Below are 24,576 nucleotides of genomic sequence, written 5' to 3'. Positions count from 1 at the left end.
ATAGCCAGTTTCAAAGTTTATTGCATTGTGAAGTCAAGGACAATGTTAAAATTCAGCAACTTACTACCTTTATAAGTACTATCCAACAGTATATATTTACCTTAAACACATATGTACAAAATTAATAGGGCTAAAAGATTGTGCTAATCTTCTTGAAGTGTTCTAAAGTGCTTTTTAAAAAGTAAATAAAAGAGGCCCATCATCAAAGCCAGAAGAAAAGTCAGTTCAGTATTTCGTATGGACACAGCTCATATCTGATTGATCTTGCTCAGGAATGATTATTTGCAAATGTGATACCTATTGCTGTGTTCAAATTGACACAGAAGGAGATTATTTTTTTAACCCCCATTGGCAACTGTGCCATCATGTCACTGCAGATCAACGATGCTGGGATTTAGTTTCATGGCCCTGAGATAAATTTCATCTCTTATATGACAAAACAGTAAAAAAGAGAAAACAGCTGGCAGAATGTCTGACCTACATGGCAAGCAGGCTGACTAAACTCCAATCAAGATTTTACTGAGACTGAATGCTAAGACCTACATTAGCTCTGCTTACCCTTGTAGAATTTCTGGTAGCTTGCAGCTGGAATTATGGGACCATACAATTTCTTAGTGTGCTGATAATCCCCAAAGGTGCTAATAACTTGTGTATTTTTACAAGTTCTAGAAGGGAAATATTTTCCCTGGATTTGTCACTGTTGCTTACCTTGCACTCAAGGTAACCCTTTGGCATTCCGAGGAAGAATAATACTTCATACTTAAACTACTTGATGGCTCACATTATGAAGATCTGCAAAGCAGTTCTTTGTTCTGTCATTTAAATAAATAATTTTGTAATGCTTTCTGAAGTGATAAATGCTCAATGGAGAAAAAAACCTTTCTTAGTGAGGTCAGGCCATAGCATGTGAGGGATAGAATTATTCATTTTAATGGAGAAGGTTAGGAGATGCATATTTGTTCATTTTCCCAAGAATAATTTGAAAATGCCCACTAACTGAAGAAGTTACAGAAATGAAGGGAAAAAACCAAACAACCTGCTTATGCAATATTATTCAAACAGTTTTGAAAGTGCCTTTTCTATGTCCTGTTCACTGTCATTTGGGAATGGAGCAGGACATACATTAAGGAAACTGAGACATGCAGAAGTCAGATTTTTTTTTCCACCAATCTGCAGACCCAGACCTTGGAGAAAGTAGAGTTAGTCACTGCTTTGGAGATTAATCCTGAAGCTGGCATGGTAGCAACTTGTGTTTTGTTCGCTATTTCAAGCTGAAAATCTCAAAGCAATTGAATAAGAAGCATCACTATGATAAAACATTGCAGATTTTTTTTTTAAACAAAAAACTAAAAAAATTCACAGATTTTTATAGATATGCATACATATATGCTAAAAGGAAAGAGTATTTATAGTTTGCATACATTAAAGTAGCCTATATTAGGATTAATTTCTTTAAGATATCACTTTTTTTTTCTGTTTTTTGATCCACAACTGTGGTGGGTTGACACTGACCAGCAGCTAAACACCCACCCAGTTCCCTGCTCACTCCTCTTTCCCACAGGATGGGGAAAAAAAATAGAAGGAAAGCAAGAAGACTCACGGAACAAGTTTAAAAGGGAAAACAATAGCTGCTTGTGCAAGCAAAACAAAAAGAACTTATTCACTACTTCCCATTGGGAGGCAAATGTCCAGCCACTTCCTGGAAAGCAGGACCTCAGCGCACATAGCAGTTGCTTGAGAAGACAAACACCATAACCACCCCCCTTCTTCCTCCTTTTTCTGAGCTTTTATTGCTGAGCACAATGTCATATGGTATGGACTGTTGTTTGGTCAGTTCAGGTCAGCTGTCCTGGTTGTGTCCCCTTCCAGCTGGCAAGGTTCCCAGTGACTGGAGAAAAGGGAATAGCATGCCCACTTTAAAAAGGGTAAAAAGGAGGACCCTGAGAACTACCAACCAGTCAGCCTCACCTCAGTGTCCAGTAAGGCCTAGTGGCCTTCGACAATAGAGTGGCTGCGTCAGTGGACAAGCAAAGAGCAATGGATGTCATCTACCTGGACTTCTGTAAGGCCTTTGATATGGTCCCCCACAAGATTCTTACCTCTAAATTGGTGAGATATGGATTTGATGGATGAACTGTTAGATGGATGAGGAATTGGCTGAAAGGCTGCATCCAAAGACTTACAGCTCAATGTCCAGGTGAAAAGCAGTGTCCCTCAAGGGTTCATTCTAGGACCAATACTATTTAGTATCTTTATTAATGACATAGTGCTATTGAGTGCACCCTCAACAAATTTGTGGATGACACCAAGCTGCACGGTGTAGTCAATATACTTGAGGGAAGGGTTGTCATCCAGAAGGACCTGGTCAGGCTGGAGGAGTGGGCCCATGAGAAGCTCATGAAGTTCAACAGGCCAAGTACAAGGTCCTGCACCTGGGCAGGGGCAATCCCTAATGTCAGTAGAGACTGGGGGATGAATGGATTGAGAGCAGCCCTGCGGAGAAGGATGTGGTGGCACTGGTGGGTGGTAAATTGGACATAAGCCACTGTTGTGGTTTAACCCCACCCAGCAACTAACCACCACGCACCCAGTGGGATGGGGGAGAGAATCAGGGAAAAAAAAGTAAAACTCGTGGGTTGAGATAAGAACAGTTTACTAGAACAGAAAGGAAGAAAATAACAACAACAACAATAATAAAATGACGATAAAAATAATAAAAGAATTGGAATATACAAAACAAGTGATGCACAATGCAATTGCTCACCACTCACCAACTGATGCCCAGTTAGATCCTGAGCAGCAATCCGCCTGCCCCAGCGAACTCCCCCCCGCTTATATACTGGGCATGACATCCCATGGTATGGAATATCGCTTTGGCCAGTTTGGGTCAGCTGTCCTGGCTGTGTCCCCTCCCAACTTCTTGTGCCCCTCCAGCCTTCTTGCTGGCTGGGCATGAGAAGCTGAAAAATCCTTGGCTTAGCATAAACACTACTTAGCAACAACTGAAAACATCAGTGTGTTATCAACATCCTTCTAATACTAAATACAAAACATAACACTATACCAGCTACTAGAAAGAAAATTACTCTATCCCAGCCAAAACCAGGACAGTTGGCAATGTGTGCTTGCAGCCCAGAAAGCCAGTTGAATCCTGGGCTACATCAAAAGAAGCATGGCCAGCAGGTTGAGGGAGGTGATTCTCCCCCTCTACTCTGCTGTCCTGAGACCCCACCTGCAGTACTGCATCCAGCTCTGAGGTTCTCAGGACAAGACAGACATGGACCTGTTACAGCTGGTCCAGAGGAGGGCCACAAAGATAGTCAGAGGGCTGGAACAGCTCTCCTGTGAAGACAGGCTGAGAGAGTTGGGGCTGTTTAGCCAGGAGAAAAGGCGGCTCTGGCAAGACCTTTTTGTGGCCTTTTGATATATAAAGGGAGCTTATAAGAAAGACAGAGAAACTTTTTTACCTGTAGTGACAGGATGAGAGGCAATGGTTTTAAACTGAAAGGGTAGATTTACATTGCATCTAAGGAAGAAATGTTTTATGGTGAGGGTGGTGAGACACTGGAACAGTCACTCAGAGAAGCTGTGGATGCCCCACCCCGGAAGTGTTCAAGGCCAGATTGGATGGGGCTTTGAGCAACCTGGTCTAGTGAAAAATGTCTCTGCCCATGGCAGGGGGGGTTGGACTAGATGATCTTTGAAGGTCCCTTCAAAGCCAAACCGTTCTATGATTCTGTGATTCTATGATTCTATGAACTTCTTGCCTACCCCCGGCCGACTTGCTGGGGGGTCAAAGTGAGAAACAAGGAAGGCCTTGATGCTATGAAAGCACTGCTTAGCGATAGACAAAACATTCATGTGTTATCAACACTGCTTTAGCCACAAATGCAAAGCACAGCACCACAGGGACTGCTATGAAGGAAGCTAACTCCATCTCAGCCAGAGCCAGTACACTGACTTAGTTGTGCATTTAGATCTACAGGCATCAAAAACCTTAAAACCACCAGTAGAAACATCTAAAAGACTGTTTGACCTATGATTATTTAATATTCTTCCATTTAGAAGAAAGAACTCTCACTAATGTGTATATGAATATGAGAAACATTACATATTGATAGCAAAGCTAAAAGTCCAGAATTCTGGTGGCAGCCTATTTTACAAAACAAAATTTTAAAAAACCCAACAAATCAATCCCAACATACAGCGATGAAACAAACCCTCCCTCCCAGAAAAATGAATAAACTACTACGGTCTTTGTAAATTCAGTAAGGTTAGAATATCAACTCTGAAGTTGCAAAACAAACAGTTTTCAACAGATTTCTATTAAAATTAAGGAATACACAAGATACTATTACCATAAGTTGCCTAGAGGAGTGGGAGTGGGTGAGTTGTTTGGTTTATATTTTTTCCTTTTCGGCAATTGGGAATAAGATTTTTTTATGTCTGCATAAAATATAAATGAACTGTAACATTCTTATAAATAACAAAATTCTCAAAGGCCTCTCAACAAATTGCGTACAAAATGCAATTCTTAGAAACCAGTGGATTAGTAATACATGCCTAGCTCCTGTGGGCTTTTCTGTTTGGTGGTTAATTTAAAACTTTTGTCCTCCCAAGAAAAAAAAAAAGGGAAAAAAGTGCCTAATATATCCCTGTTATGCCTGGTAAATAGCTCTGCAAAGTTTGGAAACAACCTGATAGAGAAAAACACTTGACTTGAACAGGACCATTGTGTAATCAACATTAGATTAATGCAAGTGAGAAATTTAGTAATTGCATTACAAGCTTGGGCCAAAAGTGATATTTATCAGGCAGAGCATGTTACCGAAAAAATTGGGAGGAATGCATTTATGGTAGCAAAGTTTATTGTTCAGAAAGGGAGGAAGGAAAGTAGGAAGGAGGGAAGACAACTAAGGAGATATTTCTTGAAAGTCCCTTAGAGCAGCCCTGAAGCAGTTGGATAAAGAGGAGGAGGGGAAGAAAAATATTTACTGGCTATAACAGTAACAATTATGCACTCCTCCCCTCTGTATCATCCCCACAAGAAGGGAAAAAAATGGCAATAAGAAGAAATAGCTAATTAAGTGGGAGTATCACTTTACACACAGTTGTACCTAAATATGTCAGGAACCATGGACAAAAGAAGCCAATTGTAATTAATTACACTGTAAGGCATATAATTTCAAAAGAACCTCAACATTAGTCATGTTCTATTCTGTGTTGTTTTGAAATTATTTCAGCAGCTGTGTACTTACCCCAAACGTTGAATGATTTTTTTTAAATATCTATGTACAGTTAATTTTAGAATGATGATGTGAACATGATATATTGTTAATTTACATCAGCATTTTTCTTTTGCAGTTAAACAGGCAGGAAGAAATTGTGCACTAGGAAATGAAGCCAGTAAAAGAAAGTTTTGTCTAGTAATTAAGACTCCATATTTTTTCACACTTAATCATCATATTGTTCCTGCTGTTTTACCACCAAAATTAGTTCCACACTGATGCAATGTTTCCTAAAAGGGACAACTCACAAGATACCCTTTTTCAGAGACATGATAATACAAAATAGAACAGGGTTGGTAGATCACATATCTGTAAAGAAAAGTGAAAAACTGTGACTCTCATCCATGTCATCAGCAGTACTTTGGGCACAGACTACTATAAACAACACCTTACCCCCCCAAAAAGTAACAGCTACAATCTTATCAATTTCATTCACTGTACTTGTACATTTTAGAAAAAGGAAAAGTCTACACAAACATTCTCGGTTCATTCAAAAGATGCTTTTCTACAGATTTTTAAAGTTAATAACTAGTTTGTCATAATTTCCTTATTAATGCAGAGATAAAAAAATTATTGCTTCAGTTGGCAAAATTAATTAGACCTGAGTGTTCTCTCTGAAGTTTTACGTGAGATTTCCCTACCAAAATTAAGCCCAGTAGAGTAAGTGGTGTATTTGAAATGGAAAACATCAGATTCAAATGACCATTTTGCCATTTTCTTCTTTATGCAACATGTGAGTAAGCTGGGTTTGTAAAGGACTAAATGCAGGACTGATGAATCAAAATGCTACTGTTTTAGAAAAAATGGTAGCTGTGATGTGACTATGATATCCCATAGCATATAGGATATCAAGAGAAAGATGGAAGCTCAATAGAAAAATTCACCTGGCTCACGGCCTGATCTTTGCCCATATCTGCATGAGACTCAGAAAGGTCGTGACCTAAAGGAGGCTAAGTAAACTGCTTTGCTCATGCCTCACCTTTTTTTGAGGGCAACGAAGCATTTAAGGAATTGTATATTTGTAGGCAACTATGCAGGACAAACTCAACTCCTCCAGGAAATATTAGATCTTCCTGGCATCACATGGCAGGTCCTTTAACAGGAAAGAGATCGACACTGCTGTGTAACACAGCTATGCCTTGGGTACCAGCTTACAAAATGAGGTCTGCAAAAATGGATTTAAACATTACTCTGTCCCATGCAGAAAGAAACATTGCTTACACATTCGTTACACGTTAAAAATCCAATAGGACTACTGCTAGGTTGATGTCATCACCAAAGAGCATTCCTGCCTGCTCAAAGGAAGATAGCAAAGAGTTTCTTTTTCAGTCAAGAGACTTCAGCATACTAAGTGTTTCTGCCTGTGAGGCTTGCCTGGGGCTGGCAGGACACAAGCCCATCTATAGCCTCAGTGTACTGCAGGGTTGGACCAGCCCTGGCACATGACTGCTTCCTCAGGACTAAGTTTCCTCCCCTCCTCACCCCAAGCATCTTCATCCTCCTTGGTTGCACAGTCTTTATATTGATGCTTAAATGAATTGTCACATAGGAGATCTAATTAGAAAGGAAATGCAGCTTGATCTCAATAATTTAAAGACCGCTTTGCCAAAGGAACATAAACCTATATCTTTATATTGTGCTCATCCCCAGTGACTCTGAGGGCTCTACTGTGCTTTTGGTGCTCCTTTGGAATATTAGGCCATTGCTATTCAAAGGAGCTCAAACCCACACACCCATTATTAAGGTGTAATTCCTATTTCTTTCTGTGCAATCAGGAGTTCATCATCTCTGCTGTGAAAGTCAAGGTGTAAGACTTGGAAATGCTCCTTTTGAGGTTTGGGTCCTGCTTTTCATGGATGCCCTGGTAGGTTTCTCTGTTTAGATAGCTGATACAGTTATTCTTGACAACAGTGTAAAATGAAGATATCCCTTTATCTCAATATCAGTAGGTTTAGAAACATGATAAAGTCCATGCTCACCTCATATTACACTTCCAGTGAAGTAAAAGGGACCACAAGGCATCATACATATATGTACTAATTAATAATAAGCTTTACAGTTTTACAGTGTTGCAAATTCAGCAGTGCTTGAGTAAACAAATGTAAGATTTATTGTTGAAATTGTTTCTGGATTAAAAATTTTGACAGAAGAACAATAGAATAATTTACAAAAATTACAATGAAATGAAGAAGAATTGAGTAGTTAATATATTTCTTCTTCAGATGAATTACAAGAAAGCACATCAGTGAAACAGATGAATCACTGATATTGTGTTTTCATAATACAATAGAATTGTCTGGGAGAGACAGAAATAGACGTATTCATAAATATGTTCATCACAGAGTTAGTTAAATATCATCTGATATATCAGATACAGTATTCACAATGTTATGACAAATGCTACAAAATCTGAAAATGTTGATAATTCCTGCAAGTTAAATAAAATTGGCTTATGAACAATTTAGCCAACATGGGAATAAACCTTAAATAAGTATTCAATATTCATCTGAACCTATTCAGCCTAAAAGAAAAACATGACCTGCAGTGTTTGGGTTTGCTGTGCAAACTGGAAGGATAAAAATATGAAAGCTTCACTTATTCTTAGGTGAAAACACAACTGGGCAGATGTTTGAAACAAATGGGTAACTCACTGTATGTATACTGCTAACAAAGTATTGAGTAAGACCAGCATGAAAGAAAACCAAAAAATGAAATCAGGGAAGAGATCCTAATTCTGGGGTTCTAAGTACATTTAAGTATGAACTTTACTTGAGTAATATTTCATTATGTGCCTAGCTGCCTTACTAAGTCAGCAACATAAATTTGACCTACAAGACTAATAAACCAAATGCAAGGAGCCAAATGCTGCTAGCCTTATTCTGGCAAGAAATCATGTTAACTCCATTGGGAATTACTTAAAAAAATCAGGTGGAATTCATAACCTAAAGTTAATTTTGAACATCTAAGGAGTAACACAGTTATTATATGACACTATAATTGTAGCACTGGACTCCAGAAAATACTGGAATGTAAACAAAAATGAAGTATAATACTGTCAAAAAATGTGCAGAATGTATCTACAAAATCTGAAGATGGAGAACTGTAAATAGAAAATGTGGGAGGTGGGGGTTTTTGCCAAGAATAGCTGTAAAGATAGGAGAGCTTCTGATTTTATTTGACATATGTCAGTAGCATAAAAATGCTCAAATAAAACAGACAATCATCATTCATGAAATGTCAGTCTGCTTCAGGCATACTCTGTGAAAGTACTCATTCACATCGGCTAGGAGTGAGTATTTACTGATGGTGAACTTAATATTTTAAAATACTTTCAGATTACTTGAATATCAAAAAAAAAGTATTTACATTCTCTCAAAAATCTGTCTTGAAAAATGTTTTGTGCCTCCAAAAAATAGTTAAACAGTAGAAAAAGAAAACAGTTGCACAGTAATAAAGATAAATATCTGAATAAATGAACTCTAGCTTATGAAAAAGGCTAGAAGAAATCATATAGCTGATAATCTCATTAAAAATATTGCTATAGTTATGAAGAGTATAACATAATGTCTAGAAGTGTCTAAAAAACAAATTAATCCTCCAAATTTCAATATATACTCAGTGAACCACTAACTGGTTGAACTTCACCTACTGTATTAAATCAACTATGAACTCCACAGCACTCTACAAAAATCTACAAAATCTGGATTCCTTTTAGCAAAAAACGCTCTCTGTTAAATAGTGACACTTCTTATCACTATGTTGGTGTTTAGATTCCATACACTTCATGCACTCACAGACTTGCAACTACCTTCAGAATTTGAATTAACTACTTAAAGCTCATTCAGGTTGTTGGTGGTCACCACTTCCTTTCTCAAGGACACACATGGGACTAAGAGATAAACAATTTTTTATTCCATCAAAAATTTAGATAAGAGAAATAATATAAAATGGCACATAAATTCTTTCACCCATGAACCTAGCCTGTACATTGCATGTATGCCAGGTCTCTTTTTGTCTTGTGAAATCTGTGATATGTTCTACTGCATAAAGAGTAAAGATCTACAAGTTCATAAATGTGAAAAATTTAGTTTTACTTTTAATTTGTTGAATTAGTCCTGTGAATCTCAATAATGGTAACGTGGTAAATTGAGGAAAACATTGGGGTGGATTTATCTTTTACCTATGTTGGGCCGCTCCCTTTGGTCATCACAATGAACATAGATTTTTGCTGCTACTGAAAATTAATGTATCAAATTGACAATTCCAGATTGTATAATTTCTTACAGTCACTTCCTATTGTATAGAAATCTAAACATATTAAGTTATTATTTCTATAGATTATTGAAAAGCAAAAATCTATTCTGACATATAAAAGGATGTTAAGGAGCAGTAAATCTGAAGGAATCAAAAAATCAGATTTTTTTTTAATTGAAGTATCAATTGTTCTTACTATAATTTATGACGAGAGGTGAAATCATGATTTGATTAATCAGTCTTATTGGAACAAGTGTACAGAGAGATGTGAGGAATGTGAAAGCTGCATAAATGTTTTGTATATGCAAATCCAACTAATTTTCTTAGATGTCAGGAAGAAGTTCTTCACTGTGAGGGTGGTGAGGCACTGGAACAGGTTGCCCAGAGAGGTTGTGGATGCCCTACCCCTGGCAGTGTTCAAGGCCAGGTTGGATGGGGCTTTGAGCAACCTGGTCTAGTGGAAGGTGTCCCTGCCCATGGCAGGGGGGTTGGGACTAGATGATCTTTAAGGTCCCTTCCAACCCAAACCATTCTATGATTCTATGATTCTTAGGGACTATGTATTTACTCATGCCATTGTGACGCCTCTTGCTATCATATTTGAAAGGCTGTGGTGACTAGGGGAGATTCCTTATGCCCTGAAGTTTTCAAAGGCAAAATGACAATCTGAGGAATACGAAGTCAGTCAGACTCACCGTCTGCTGCAGATGACATGTGAGGAAAGGTTGATTTAACTGACTTTGTTCTTAAGATAAGACTAAGAGAGATCTTAGTGTTTCTTCAGCTACCAGATGGAAAGGTATAGAGAAAATGCAACTAGATTCCTCTTGGAAGTGCACAGTGGTGGGACAAGAGGCAATGGACATAGGTTGGAAGGCAACTGACACAGGTTGGAGCACAGGAAATTCATATTAGAGAGATATATATGTAAGGTTCACAATAAGATTGATCAAACATTGGAACAGGTTGCTTGGAGAAGTTTTGGAAACTTTGTCCTTGGAGATACTTCAAACTTGATGGGAAAGGCCCTGAGCTATCTGACCTAAATTGTCTCTGCTTTTAGTGGCAGTTTGGGCCAGACAACCAGCAAAGGTCCTTCTAATTTGAGTTATCATAGACTGCACCTAGTCTATGACACAAACTGTCTTTCAATTCTAATAATGTAATTGGATATCTGATGAAGAGAATTTCTGCTTTTAATCAGTTTAATTCTCTGTTTTAAAAGGTTAAATATACATAATGGAACATTTGGTCAATTTTCTAGAACAGATTGGTCTGTGTCATTTTGGAAATTTGGTACATTTTCTTTATATTTATTGAATGACAACTACTAGTGAAACAGTTACCCTCAGCTGAAATACACTTAAGTTGTCCTCCCAGATTGAGTCACTATATGGTTGTGGCAAAACATCTTTAGAGAGGGACATGTTTCATCAACGGTGTTCTGTAATTTATTGTTATAGATGAAACAGTCATGAGCACCATGGGAATGATCCAAAACTTACTGAAACCCAGACTCTTTCAGACTTCATTAATGTCAATTGATCTGTTAAGTCTTAAAACTATAATATATTCAAAATTTTGAATATCTTCAGTTTGGTGGTCTGTGTGATTCAATATAGAACTTGATCTACTTTGGGGGTTTATTTTTGTCAGCAAATGCAGCCAATGAATGTCATAAAACATTTACTGCTAGATTGGCTATTGATATTTTTTCTAAAAGGCATAATTAACTGTAATTGATTGATGTATTGTAAATCAAGGCATAGGCAGATACTGTTAAATGAAGAAAAAAATAACAATAATTTAAAGACTGTTAATTAATTGGGAAAAAAAGGCTAAAGCCCTTGAAACCATAAAATACATTTGTTCATAACGTCTATTATCTCTTCAATGCGTTTCTTATTCAAGAGAAAATTAGTTTACCAGTCCTTGAACTGATTTTATTTCCTGTACATTCCTGTACATGTGTAGGTGAATTGACTTAACTGGTTCTTAGCCTGAAAATCTAGATTGCTGCAAGTTTATGACTACAGACCAAGATTAACTGTGGACCTTTTATTTCTGTAACAGTCTTGATTCAGCAACCAGGCATCAATCCATTGTCTATCAAGAACAAAAAAAAATTGTGAATATGGTCACATTTAGACCAGGCCTAGATAAGCAAGCAATTACAAATTCAGTTTGAACGGAGCTGACGACTAAAATTCTTTCCTCTGGATGTTTATCTCCAGTGGAATATACAGGAAGCCAATGAATAAATGTACTATTTAACAGTGGGGACATCACATTTTGAGAGAGTTCTAGAGTATGCGGTCATTTTACTTAAGGCTTGTAAGTAAAGATAGTCAAGGAAGCCTTGAGATCATCAAGCAAGTCTCGACTTGTTACTGTCCTTTGCTCTTTTGTGATCCAGGCTTTTCCTGATGATATTGTCTTTTGTGAATAACTCTTCAGTGTCTGCAGATGGTATGTTATTTGTAGTCCTTCTGTTCTTTTCTCACTTTGTTTTCCATAAATCCCCCATTAGATTAAAACAACGTAATTATACAATAAACTACCAAATAACCTTTTCTATGCTATTCACAAACTCTTATAGAACAGATCTGTTTCTACCACATCCAGGACCTCTCTGGAAGTTACTAGGAGGAGTCTAAGTTTATACTACTGCCATTAAAGGACAGTAGGGGGTTAAAAAAAGAGTTTAAGGAGAACAAAATAAAAGCAAGAACAAAAGAAAACATTTTATGGCAGATAGTACACTGGTTTGGTATTTGAAGAGGCTAGCCTGGAGGTCCTATTTCAATGAAGTGACTGTAGTGCAATTCCCAGCAATATCTTTTAGGTCAGATATTCCAGACACAGAAAATAGGACAGGCTTTGCAGATCACAATGTGTCACATAGGACAGTTCATTCTCTGAGTGACTTCTCCTGCAGGGGAAAAAACCCGAAGAAAATAAAATCCCACAACTTAATACAGGTTAGTGTGAAGTGACTCTAGTGAATACTAATGACACTTTTGCATTATTATTTCAAAGCATGCATAAAATTCCACTCCAGGAACAATACTGCAGAAGTCCTGGTGCATGCAAACAGTAGCTGTCTGTGACTGCTTGCACTGAACATTGAGTTAGAAGAGTAGGAATGAAACAAGCTAAGGAGTGAAAGCAACTCACTGGAAAAATGAAAGCTACTACTCCTGATAGTTTAGTTGTACTGTGATGACTTCAGAAACTAAAATATCTCTTGCCTGCAGCACAATCACTGAAGATATCTAAATTGCTGACAGAATAGCTCAGACATTACAGTCTGCAGGTTTGGTACCTAAAGTAATAATCTAGAAAGATATGCCTAAAGTTTAATTGATTATTCTGACTCATCAGTATAATGCAGCTTGACTGCTTCAGCACAAAGGAGAAAACAATCTAAACAACACCAGTGCTGAAGACAAGAGGTGATAAAAGCAGTGATATAAAAGATCATGTTTCCTAACTGATCTGAGGAGGAGGAAAGGAATGTCAGCTCACTGATTTATGATGGAATATCCAAATCATTGGATATCCAATTATATCCACAGTATGCCCCTGTGCCCTTGGTACCTTGTCCATGCTGCTTCTTCTGCATATGAAATTAACAGAGTGATATAAAATTCTGCATATTTTGCTCATCCTCATAAAGTAAAATTTTTTTCCAATAGTGCGACAATTTGGGTCACTGCCGAGCCTTTATAATTAACATTTTGATATGTTTGCCCCATTTTGAGGACTTACATGGTACAGATCTTCTGTAATGGTCTTTTCATCCATTATTCCCACTTGAAAAAAATATAATTTAGAGTTGCAAAATGTTATACTCATAAACTGACTATTGGCAAAAGGGAAAACAATCCTAGATATAAATCTAAGAATTTACTGTTTATTCAAGTAATGTTTTAACAGTCAAATTAAATTGACAGTCCCTCTGTGACTTAAGGTTTCAGCCTTCCTCAAGCAGAATGGATGGAGTGAGATAGGTTGTGAAAAGCCATCAGCATCCTGAGATCTTTGCTGCAAGAATATTCATGGTAGGGTTCCTTTCCTTTTCAGTCTTGAGTGGGCTTGGAGTTATTTTGGTGCAAGTCTTTATCCCAGTCTTCCTTCTCCCAGTCTGCTTCCTTGTACCCAGCTGAAGTTTGAAAGTTGGACATTGGCCTCCCCCAGGCTCAGCTGGTATCAGCTGCGACACTCAGTGCAGTGACTCCATGATTTTGTCAGGATAGTCATACATGTATATTCATATATTCATAGAGACAAAATGTGTTATGTAATAAACACTTTACCACTAGAAAATTGTTACAGCAAGCAAAAACCAAAAAGAGGTCAAGGTATGCCCAAAAAATCCTGAGACTGTCAGGTTAGTGTAAAGATTAGTGACTTACTAGTAATAGCAAAAGTCATATTTACTCAGCTACAAAGAAAACATATGAAATTCCTACTCCTTTTTGTAATATTTTTCATACAAAATCATGAACGGGGAAAGAAGAAATAAAGTATAAGTTATTTATCTAGTCCATAAGATACTTCAAGAGATTCATTATTCAGATATGTTAGACAGGATATAAATGAATAGTTAAAATGGCTGTTGTTAAGATGTCTCAGATTACAAGTGACTGACAACCATATGTTTTAAAAGTATAGAATGATCACAGGGATTAGATTTTGTATCTGGACAAGTATCCAGAATTTAATGAGAATAAATTAAGTCAGAATTTACAGTTGATGTGAAGATATCATGAAGGTAGATATCGTTTTAGAGGGGAAGTCAAAGCAGTTTTTCTGGATTTTAGCAAGGCTTTTGATACTTTCCCTCACAGTATCCTTCTGGACAAGTTGTCCAACTGTGCAATGACCAGGTTCATGGTGCGCTGGGTGAAAAACTGGCTGAAGGGCAGAACTCAAAGGGTTGTAGTGAATGGGGCTACATCTGGCTGGTGACCAGTCACCAGTGGTGCCTCAGGACACAATTCTAGGGCCGGTTCTGTTCAGTATTTTTATCAACGATCTGGGTGCAGGAGTTGAACGCACCATTAACAAGTTTGCTGATGACACCAGACTGGGAGGTGCTGTTGACTCTTGAGAGATAAGATGCCTTGCAGAGGGACCTAGATAGATTGGAGCATTGGGCTATGATTAATGGGATGAAATTTAATAAGTCCAAATGCCAGATTCTGCACCTGAGATGGAGTAATGCCAGGCACAGGTATAAATTGGGAGAGAAGTAGCTGGAGAGCAGCCCTGCAGAAAGGGGTACTGGTTGACAGCAGGCTCAATAGGAGTCAGCAGTGTGCCGTGACAGCCAAGAGGGTAAACAGTATCCTGGGGTGAATTAAACACAGTATAACCAGCCAGTCAAAAGAGATGATTATCTCGCTGTATTCAACATTGGTGCGGCCTCACTTTACTGTGTGCCATAGGTCCTTGAATGTGTCCAGAGGAGGGCAAGAAAGTTGGTGAAAGGGCAAGGGCTGGAAAGCATGTCCTGTGAGGAGTTGCTGAGGAATCTGGGTTTGTGTAGCTAGGAGAAAAGGAGGCCAAGGGGGGACCTCATTGCTCTCTACAGCTTCCTGAGGAGGGGATTTGGAGAGGGAGGTGCTGATCTCTTCTCCCTGGGATCCAGTGATAAGACACATGAGGATGGTTCAAAACTGCACCAGGGGACGTTTAGACTGGACATTACAAAACATTTCTGTACTGAGAGGGTGGTCAAACACTGCAACAGGCTTCCTAGAGAGGTGGTCGATGCCCCATGCCTGTCAGTGTTTAAGAGGCATTTGGCCAATGCGCTTAACAACATGCTTTAACTTGGTCAGCCCTGAAGTGGTCAGGCAGTTGGACTAGATGATCGTTGTATGTGCCTTCCAACTGAACTATTCTATTCTATTCTAATGCATTACATTGTGTTGTATGAGGAGCCCTATTTCCGTGCATTGGAAAACTACAAAGTGAAGACTCAAATAAAGTATAATGAAAAAAAAGAAAAAGTATGGATGAACTATGTTAAAGGGCAGCAAGATGTGGTTTTACTGGGTGTGAATGGCAAGGTTTTGGCAGTGGAACGATGGGGGCGGGCTTCTGTGAGGAGAGGCCAGAAGCTGCCCCATGCCAGACACAGCTGGTCCCAGCCATGTTTGCAACAGCCCACTATACCACATCTGAGCCTGTGAGTCTCACTGGTAGCACCTCCGGGAAAACATATTTAAGAAAGGGCAAAACATTGTACAACAGTGAGGAGTGAGGAAAAAAATGTGAGAAACAGCCCTGCAGACACCAAGGTCAGAGGAGGAGGATGGGAAGGAGACACTCCAGGCACCGGAACAGATTCCCGTGCAGCCCATGGAGAAGACCATGACGGAGCTGACATCTACACCATAGTCCATACAGGACCCCACACCACAGCAGGTGGATATGCCCTGAGGGAAATTGCAGCCTGTGGAGGACCCACACAGGAGAGGGTTTAGCCTGAAGGAAGCTGAAGCAAGTGGGAAAGACCCACGCTGGAGCAGGGGAAAAATGTGAGGAGGAAGGGTTGGCAGAAAGCAGCTGTTATGGACTGACCACAACCCCCATTCCCCTTCCCCTTGTGCTGCTCAGAGCAGAGAGGGATGTAGAGGAGCAGGGAATGAAAGAGTGAAGTTGAGGCTGGGCAACAAGGGGGAGAGAAAAATTTGCTTTAATTTGTCTTTGTTTCTCAATATCCAAACCTATTATAATTGTCAATAGTTTAAATTAATTTTCCCCGAGCTGAGTCTGTTTTGCCCATGACGGTAACTGGTAAGTGAACTCCCTGTCTTCATCTCAACCCATGAGCTTTTTCATCTTATTTTCTCCTTGTGCCCTGTTGAAGAAAGGGGAGCGGCAGAGAATTGCCAGGGGAAAAGTGATTAGAGATAGCAATATAACTGTGTTAGGTGGAGCACAAAAAGACTCTTTTTTTTAAATGGAAGAACATAGCAAATAATTCACCAGTTTCCATGGGGCTTGGAGAGCTTTTCATTAAAAAAAAGGTATTAACAATATGAATGCCCTGGAATAGGATTTGAAAACCATTTTGCCATAATGTTATCAACAAAAATAAACATTTCCATTAAAATGGACATTAGTCACAGTCTAACTGGCAAAGGCAAAAAGAGGCTGGGTGACAGTCAGATTGCAGCTTTCAGAAATGATTGGGAATGCTGGGAATACAACACAGCCAGCTGCATACTGCAGCAGAACAGGAGTGGGCGGTGCAGCCAAAAGGATTGCATAGTTATAAAGGTTAGATTATTTATTGCAAATCTAGTAACTAAAGAGCGAATGGACACCAAAATACTGATGGAATATAATGGGTAGAGCAACATTCCAAACTAAGTAGCCACAAAATATGAGAAATGGTAAAGAAATTAAGTCTTAGAGGAATGGTAGGAGTAGGAATAATAATCATAGAACCATAGAATCATAGAATCATTTTGGTTGGAAAAGACCTTCAAGATCATCAAGTCCAACCATTAACCATGCCCACTAAACCATGCCCTGGAGTACCCTGTCCACTCACTTTTTTAATATCTCCAGGGATGGTGACTCAACCACTTCCCTGGGCAGCCCATTCCAATGTTTGACAACCCTCTCAGTAAAAAAATTTTTCCTAATATCTAACCTAAATCTCCCTTGCCTCAACTTGAGGCCATTTCCTCTCATCCTATCTCCAGCCACCTGACAGAAGAGACCAACACCCACCTCACTACAACCCCCTTTCAGGTAGTTGTAGAGAGCAATAAGATCTCCCCTCAGCCTCCTCTTTTCTAGACTGAACAACCCCAGATCCCTCAGCCGCTCCTCATAAGACTTGTGCTCAAGGCCCCTCACCACCTTGGTTGCTCTCCTCTGGACACGCTCTAGCAGCTCAATGTCTTTCCTGTAGTGAGGGGCCCAAAACTGAACACAGTACTCGAGGTGCGGCCTCACCAGTGCTGAGTACAGGGGAACAACCACCTCCCTGTTCCTGCTGGCCACACTGTTCCTGATACAGGCTAGGATGCGATTGGCCTTCTTGGCCACCTGGGCACACTGCTGGCTCATATTCAGCCAGCTGTCAACCAGCACCCCCAGGTCTTTCTCTGCCAGGCAGCTTTCCAACCACTCTTCCCCAAGCCTGTAGCGCTGCATGGGGTTGCCGTGACCGAAGTGCAGGACCCGGCACTTGGCCTTGTTGAACTTCATACGATTGGCCTCAGCCCATCGATCCAGCCTGTCCAGATCTCTCTGTAAAGCCTCCCTACCCTCAAGCAGATCGACCCTGCCTCCCAACTTGGTGTCGTCTGCAAACTTGCTGAGGGTGCACTCAATCCCCTCATCCAAATCATCAATAAAGATATTAAACAGAACAGGGCCCAACACCGAGCCCTGGGTAACACCACTTGTGACCCACCGCCAGCTGGATTTCACCCCATTCACCACAACCCTCTGGGCTCGGCCATCCAGCCAGTTTTTCACCCAGTGAATAGTGCACTTATCCAGGCCACGAGATGCCAGCTTCTCAAGGAGTATGCCATCAGAGACAGTGTCAAAGGCCTTGCTGAAGTCTAGGAAAATAACATCGACAGCCTTTCCCTCATCCACTAGGCAGGTCACCTGGTCATAGAAGGAGATCAGGTTGGTCAAGCAGGACCTGCCTTTCGTAAACCCATGCTGACTGGGCCTGATCCCCCTCTTATCCTGGACTTGCCATGTGGGTGCTTTCAAGACAAACCGTTCCATAATCTTCCCTGCTACCGAGGTCAGGCTGACAGGCCTGTAGTTCCCCGGATCCTCCCTCCGACCCTTCTTATAAATGGGAGTCACATTGGCAAGCCTCCAGTCCTCTGGGACCTCCCCTGTTGACCAGGATTGCTGATAGATGATAGAGAGTGGCTTGGCAAGGACCTCTGCCAGTTCCCTCAGTACCCTTGGATGGATCCCATCAGGTCCCATAGATTTGTGAGTGTCCAGATGGCATAGTAGGTCCCTAACTAATTCCTCCTGGATTAAGGGGGGTATGTTATGCTCTTCATCCTTACCTTCCAGCTCATGGGGTGGAGTACCCTGAGGATGACTGGACTCAATATTAAAGACTGAGGCAAAGAAGGCATTAAGTACCTCGGCCTTTTCCTCATCACTGGTTGCTACGTTCCCTTCTGTGTCCATTAAAGGAAAGATATTCTCCTTGGGATTCTTTTTACTGTTAACATATTTATAAAAACATTTTTTGTTGTCCCTTACGATAGTGGCCAGATTTAGTTCTAGCTGAGCTTTCGCCTTTCTAATTTTCTCTCTGTATGATCTAACAAGATCCCTGTACTCCTCCCAAGTTGCCCGCCCTTTCCTCCCGAGATGATAAGCTCTCCTTCTTTTCTTAAGTCCTAGCAAAAGCTCCCCATTCAGCCAGGTCGTTTTCCTTGGTGGTTTGACTTGCGGCACATGGGAATAGCCTGGTCCTGAGCCATTAAGATTTCCTTTTTAAAGAATGTCCATCCCTCCTGGACCCCTTTGCCCTTCAGGACTGTCTCCCAAGGGACTCTCTCAACCAGTGCCTTGAAGAGGCCAAAGTTAGCCCTCCGGAAGTCCATAGAGGTGGTTTTGCTGACCACCTTCTTTGCCTCACCAAGAATTGAAAATTCTATCATTTCATGGTCACTAAGCCCAAGACATCCTCCAACCATCACACCTCCCACCAATCCTTCCCTGTTCGTAAAAAACAGATCTAGCAAGGCTCCTCCCCTGGTTGGTTCACCCACCAGCTGTGTCAAGAAGTTACCTTCCACACACTCCAGGAACCTCCTAGATTGTTTACTCACTGCTGTGTTGTATTTCCAGCAGATGTCTGGAAAGTTAAAGTCCCCCACAAGGACAAGGGCACACGATTCTGAGACTACTGCCAGCCACTTATAGAACGATTCATCCGTCTCTTCAACCTGGTCGGGCAGTCTATAACAGACTCCCAGCACAATATCTGTCTTATTGGCTTTCCCTCTCATCCTCACCCATAAGCACTCCACTTTGTCATCAGAATTGTGTAGCTGTGAACAGTCAAAACATTCCCTAACATAAAGAGCCACCCCACCACCTCTTCTACCTTGCCTATCCCTTCTGAATAGCTTGTAGCCATCCATTGCAGCACTCCAGTCATGGGAGTTGTCCCACCATGTTTCCATGATGGCGACTAAGTCATATCTATCCTGCTGCACGATGGCTTCCAGCTCCTGCTGTTTATTGCCCATGCTGCGTGCGTTGGCATAGATGCATTTGAGCTGGGTCATTGAATCCACCCCTAACATTGGCACGTTGCCCCCAGGCTCATCTCTGGTGCACCTAGATTTATCCCTTACCCCCTTCGAACCTAGTTTAAAGCCCTTTCTATGAGCCCTGCCATCTCATGAGCAAGGATTCTCTTACCCCTTTGAGACAGCTGGATACCATCTGTCGCTAGCAAGCCCGGTGCTGTGTAAGCCTCCCCATGATCAAAAAACCCAAAATTCCACCTATGGCACCAGCCTCTGAGCCACGTATTAACCAGGTGTGTTTTCCTGTTCCTTTCAGTGTATTTCCCTGCCACTGAAGGGATTGAGGAAAACACTACCTGTGCTCCCGATCTTTCTACTAATTGTCCCAGTGCCCTGAAATCCCTTTTGATTGCCTTTGGATTTCTCCCTGTAATCTCATCACTGCCAACCTGCACAACCAGCAATGGGTAATAATCAGAGGTCCGAACCAGACCAGGGAGTTTCCTGGTAATGCCTTTTACCCGGGCCCCAGGGAGGCAGCAGACTTCCCTGTGGGATGAGTCAGGTCTGCATATCGGGCCCTCTGTCCCCCTTAAGAGGGAGTCACCTACGACAATTACCCTCCTTTTTCTTTTTTCAGAGGATGTGAGAATGCGTGGGGCTGCCCGACTGGGCTTAGGCACCTCCCTAGATAGGGCTTCGTCTACACCCTGATCTTTACTGGCCTGGTCCTCAAGTTCCAGAGCCCCATACCTGTTGCGTAGGGGCAACTGGGAAGGTGAGGGAGACCGGGAGTGGATTCGCCTGCCTCCCTGAGCAGGGACCTGTATCCTTTCCCCTCCATCTCTTAGGTCCCCTCCTGCCTGGTGGCAGGAGGGCAGGGGAACCTCCACTTCTTGTGGAGCCTCCATCTGCTGCCCCTGCCTCAGGGATGGTAGGGTGTGGTGTGAGTGTGTGGTGTGTAGGGTGTGGGCCCACCAATCTATCTCCCTCTCACACTCCTTGATACTCGTCAACCTTTCCACTTCCTCCTTCAGCTCTACCACCGGGCTGAGCAAATCACTCACCTGGCCACACCTCACACAAGAGGTGTCCCCGCTGCCCTCCATCATTTCTGATAGACTCAGGCACTCCCTGCAGCCAGAGACCTGGACAGCTGCATGTTTACGTGGGACCTCTGTCTGCGTTGCCATATTTTTCCTAAAAATGGCTTTCCCCCGAGTGGCAACCATACCTGGGTCTCCCTCTGGGCCGACACCCACCACTTGAGCAGCCTGCTCGAGCTGGGAAGAGGGAGGGCTGCGCCCTACCTGCACGAACTGCCGCGCGAACTGCCGCGCCACGCCCTTTCTGACGCGCCACGCCCTGGTCGCCGCTCTCCTGGTCGCCGGCGCTCCTCAGGGCCGTTCTAATCTCCCGCGGTTGCCCCTGGCAACGCCCACGCCGCGTCAGCCTCTCCCGCGACAGCCGCCGGCTCCGGCCGGGTCCCTCCGCCCTTCCCCGGCGCTCCCGGGCCTCGGGAACCTCCCTGTCCGCCTCAGTCTAGCGCTTAGCCCCTATAAAAATAGGTCTGGCTTTTATCCACTATGTTATATCTATGACAGGTATGTCTTCCTACCCACTGACTAACAGCTATTATGGTATCTTCTCACAGGAAAGTTTGAGCAATTTAGCATCATTATCATAATAACTTGAAACATAATGGGCATTTTTTAAAAGAATGATAGCTATTTATTACTTCACATTTGTGAACTAACTTTTCTTTCCCGTGATACATTCATTACTGTTTCAGAAAGGATAAAAACAACATTCAGAAAGTCCATATTCACTGGTTTTTAGCTCTCCTTCTCATTTAAAAAATCTAGGCTCAATTTATATTTGGTAAGATTTTGGAAAAAAGTTATGTCGCTGTCTCCTACAGCGGCTTGTGCTGGAGAAAAGAAAAAGGAAAAATAAAACAAACTAAATCTTTCCTGGAATTTTTTTTTCCATTTTCTGCGAATTGCTGAATAAAGGACTCATTGATCCAGAATCATATCCGTATTTTTATGTTAAATAATCTTCAGTGAACCTTTCTTCTATAAATTTCTCTAATCATTATATTGTCCTAGGTATACTATTGGTATCCAAGGCATCTATGATAATGAAATCCAAAATGTATTCAAATATTATTTCCTTTTTATTGTTCTAGAACTTGTATGCTGTAGTTTCATTGGATGCTTCCTATTTCTTACATGATAAGAAATACTGAAAAATGGGTCCGTATTCACCTTTGATTTGAGATTTGAGATTTTTTTAATGTCTTCATCATAGTCTTCTTGGTACCTTTTCCAGGCAGAAGAATCTCAGTTTATTTAATGTATCCATTTGCAGAATGAAATAGATTGAATTTTATACTTGCAATCATATTTGTTCCTCTTCTACATTCATTATTTTTAGTTCTTTTATGCCCCTGCGGTTTTACGCAGTGGTACAGTGATATCTTCTGTCTTGTTCTCTATTCTTTTCCTAATTTTTAACATAATGCTTGCTTTCTGAACCACCACTAAGCCCTAGAGCTGACATTTTCATACAATTATTCACAATGATTTCAAGAGCACTTTTCTGAGTGCTAATACTAGTTTAGAACCTACCATGTGCACAGAAAGAGCTGTTTTGCAACAAATATCTTAGCAGCACCTATCAGTGCTAAACCTCATTTGCCACATTTTTGTTCAATCACACAGCATTGTGGAAGCCTGAAACAATTCACTGATGTATTCATTCTTCTCTGCATTAAGAAAATTTGTATCACTCAACCTTTGCCACCTCTATTGTCCACAGTAACTTCTATTCTTCTGTATGGGGGCCAATCCAAGAAGCAGATTAAATAACAGATTTATATCAGTGAATTACCATTTCAGACCTTCTAGGACTCCTCTTTGGACACTGTAAGGTATAGTGACTTGCTCAGAGGTACTTTGGCCATTTGTTCTGAAATGAAAGTTCAACTTTAACTAAATCTTCTATCTAGTGCTCTGTCAAGAAGGGTCCAACGTAAGAGACAAGACTTGCATATTTTGAAGCACATGTGTTTACTTCTAATACACTGCTATTTCACTATACCAAGTTTATGCATATGTATCCATTTATATTTTACATTGTTATTGATAAATGAATTGTTACTGCATTTTTCTTTATCATCACAAAAGAAAAGTATTGATATTCTGGGTGCTTTCTTTTTTTTCTTTTTTTCTTTTTCTTTTTCGGTACTACAAACAAAGGAAATTTACCCTAAAATCTGAAAGTAGACTTGGAGGTTTTGTCCTATATTATCACTTTTAAACTGATATTTCTGGCCTTGTAGAAAGTGACAGATTCTGAAGTCATCTTATTGCCATTTCATACCACTTGGTAGCCTAAAAGTGCTGTAGTACTTTTGCAAATATAGAATGAGATTACCTCAATGTTATAAACTCCTGGCTGGCAGAAGTATAATAATGCCAGATCCCTCATGGGTAACTGGACATCTGACGTTATGCTTTGCCATCTGGACTCGTTGTCGCTAGCGCTGCCTGCAGCGGTGCCCTGGAGCCAGGGTATGCACTGACTCCTCCTGCTTTCCTTCTGCATCAAAAGATCTGCTACAGGAGGGAATTGTAATGGTGCATTAGATAACAACGGAATTAGCAGAGCTACACAATGCAGTTGAAACAAGAAAATTTTTACTTTCTCTGTAATCGTTAATAGACCATTAGAATGGCAGCAGTACCTCTGCAGAACTGTTCCAGTCTCTAACTTGCTGCATATTTTCAAAACACAACCACAGATGTATTTAGAAATAGAATTTCTTGAATGGAAGATCAATTATTTGTCTTTTATTTCATATTAATTATTTAGAAAGAGATGAGTTTCTAATGAGATCTTCATTTTTTCTTCTCTCCCCGTCTTCATCTTGCATAATTTTAAACACCTGCTGTTTATTTGGTATTTATGTTTCTCCTTTTCACCTTTACACAGACTACAGTAGCATATTTTTTTTCTTACTTAATAGTAGTTCATTGGTCTAGAACTTGAAGAATGTTACTGTATTCACTTTTTAGCAACATCATTAGCTATCATCTGTATTATGTTTTCTATTGGGTATTACTGAGATATTACTCGGTAATTTCTCTGATACTTTAGATTTCCATTTCTGGCAGCTTTAATGCTAGCTTGTACTATTGCTCTCCATTTGCTAAGGTGAAAGTCATTAATAATTATGATAATTATCTGATCCTCCACTTGGCGTGAGCATAACTGGAGTGTGTGGCAGTGACAAATTCATGAGCTGTGTGACCCGTGCTCAGGAGGCCTTCAAGGAATTTGTAGTCTTGTGAGGAGGGACCTGCCAGGGATGGAAGTCTTACACAGGAGTGGTAGATGCCTGTGCCCGGCTTCGATTTATTATTTAATTGGCCCTTAGAGATCACAGCGACCTGGAACACTGCAATGAGAGGCTGAGACAGGTCATGTGGAGGGTCCCCAGGGTGCTGATCAGGCTGCTGTTCATGGCTGGTGCTTGCAGTCTGTGCAGCAGTCCTCATTTCTGCTTCTCGATCTTCTGGGAAGTTCTCAGGGGATGTTCAGAGCCAGGCTACTGCTGGGAAAGTTTGACTCCTGGTCACGAAATGACAAGAAACCTTTAAGCTAATGCTAGACAGAGAGAGGAGAGGGAAAGAGAACTGCCCAGTCCTGAGCGCAGCTCCCTGGAGCAGAAGTTTGCAGGGCAGGTTGTA

The 24,576-nt window shown here is 40.9% G+C and overlaps 1 long non-coding RNA gene across 1 annotated transcript in view; it reads left to right on the top strand.

Annotated features, from left to right (window-relative positions):
- Positions 1-24,576, top strand: part of LOC128148583 (uncharacterized) — a 43,407-nt gene that overhangs the window by 10,857 nt on the left and 7,974 nt on the right. Inside the window, exon 2 of the long non-coding RNA XR_008237331.1 lies at positions 22,643-22,754. This is a non-coding gene — a long non-coding RNA (uncharacterized LOC128148583). The remainder of the gene's footprint in view (positions 1-22,642; positions 22,755-24,576) is intronic.

Source organism: Harpia harpyja, chromosome 11, assembly GCF_026419915.1.
Source record: "Harpia harpyja isolate bHarHar1 chromosome 11, bHarHar1 primary haplotype, whole genome shotgun sequence".
Lineage (NCBI taxonomy): Eukaryota > Metazoa > Chordata > Aves > Accipitriformes > Accipitridae > Harpia > Harpia harpyja.
The sequence above is the reverse complement of the archived record's forward strand: the minus strand, read 5'-3'. Positions and strand labels throughout refer to the sequence as shown.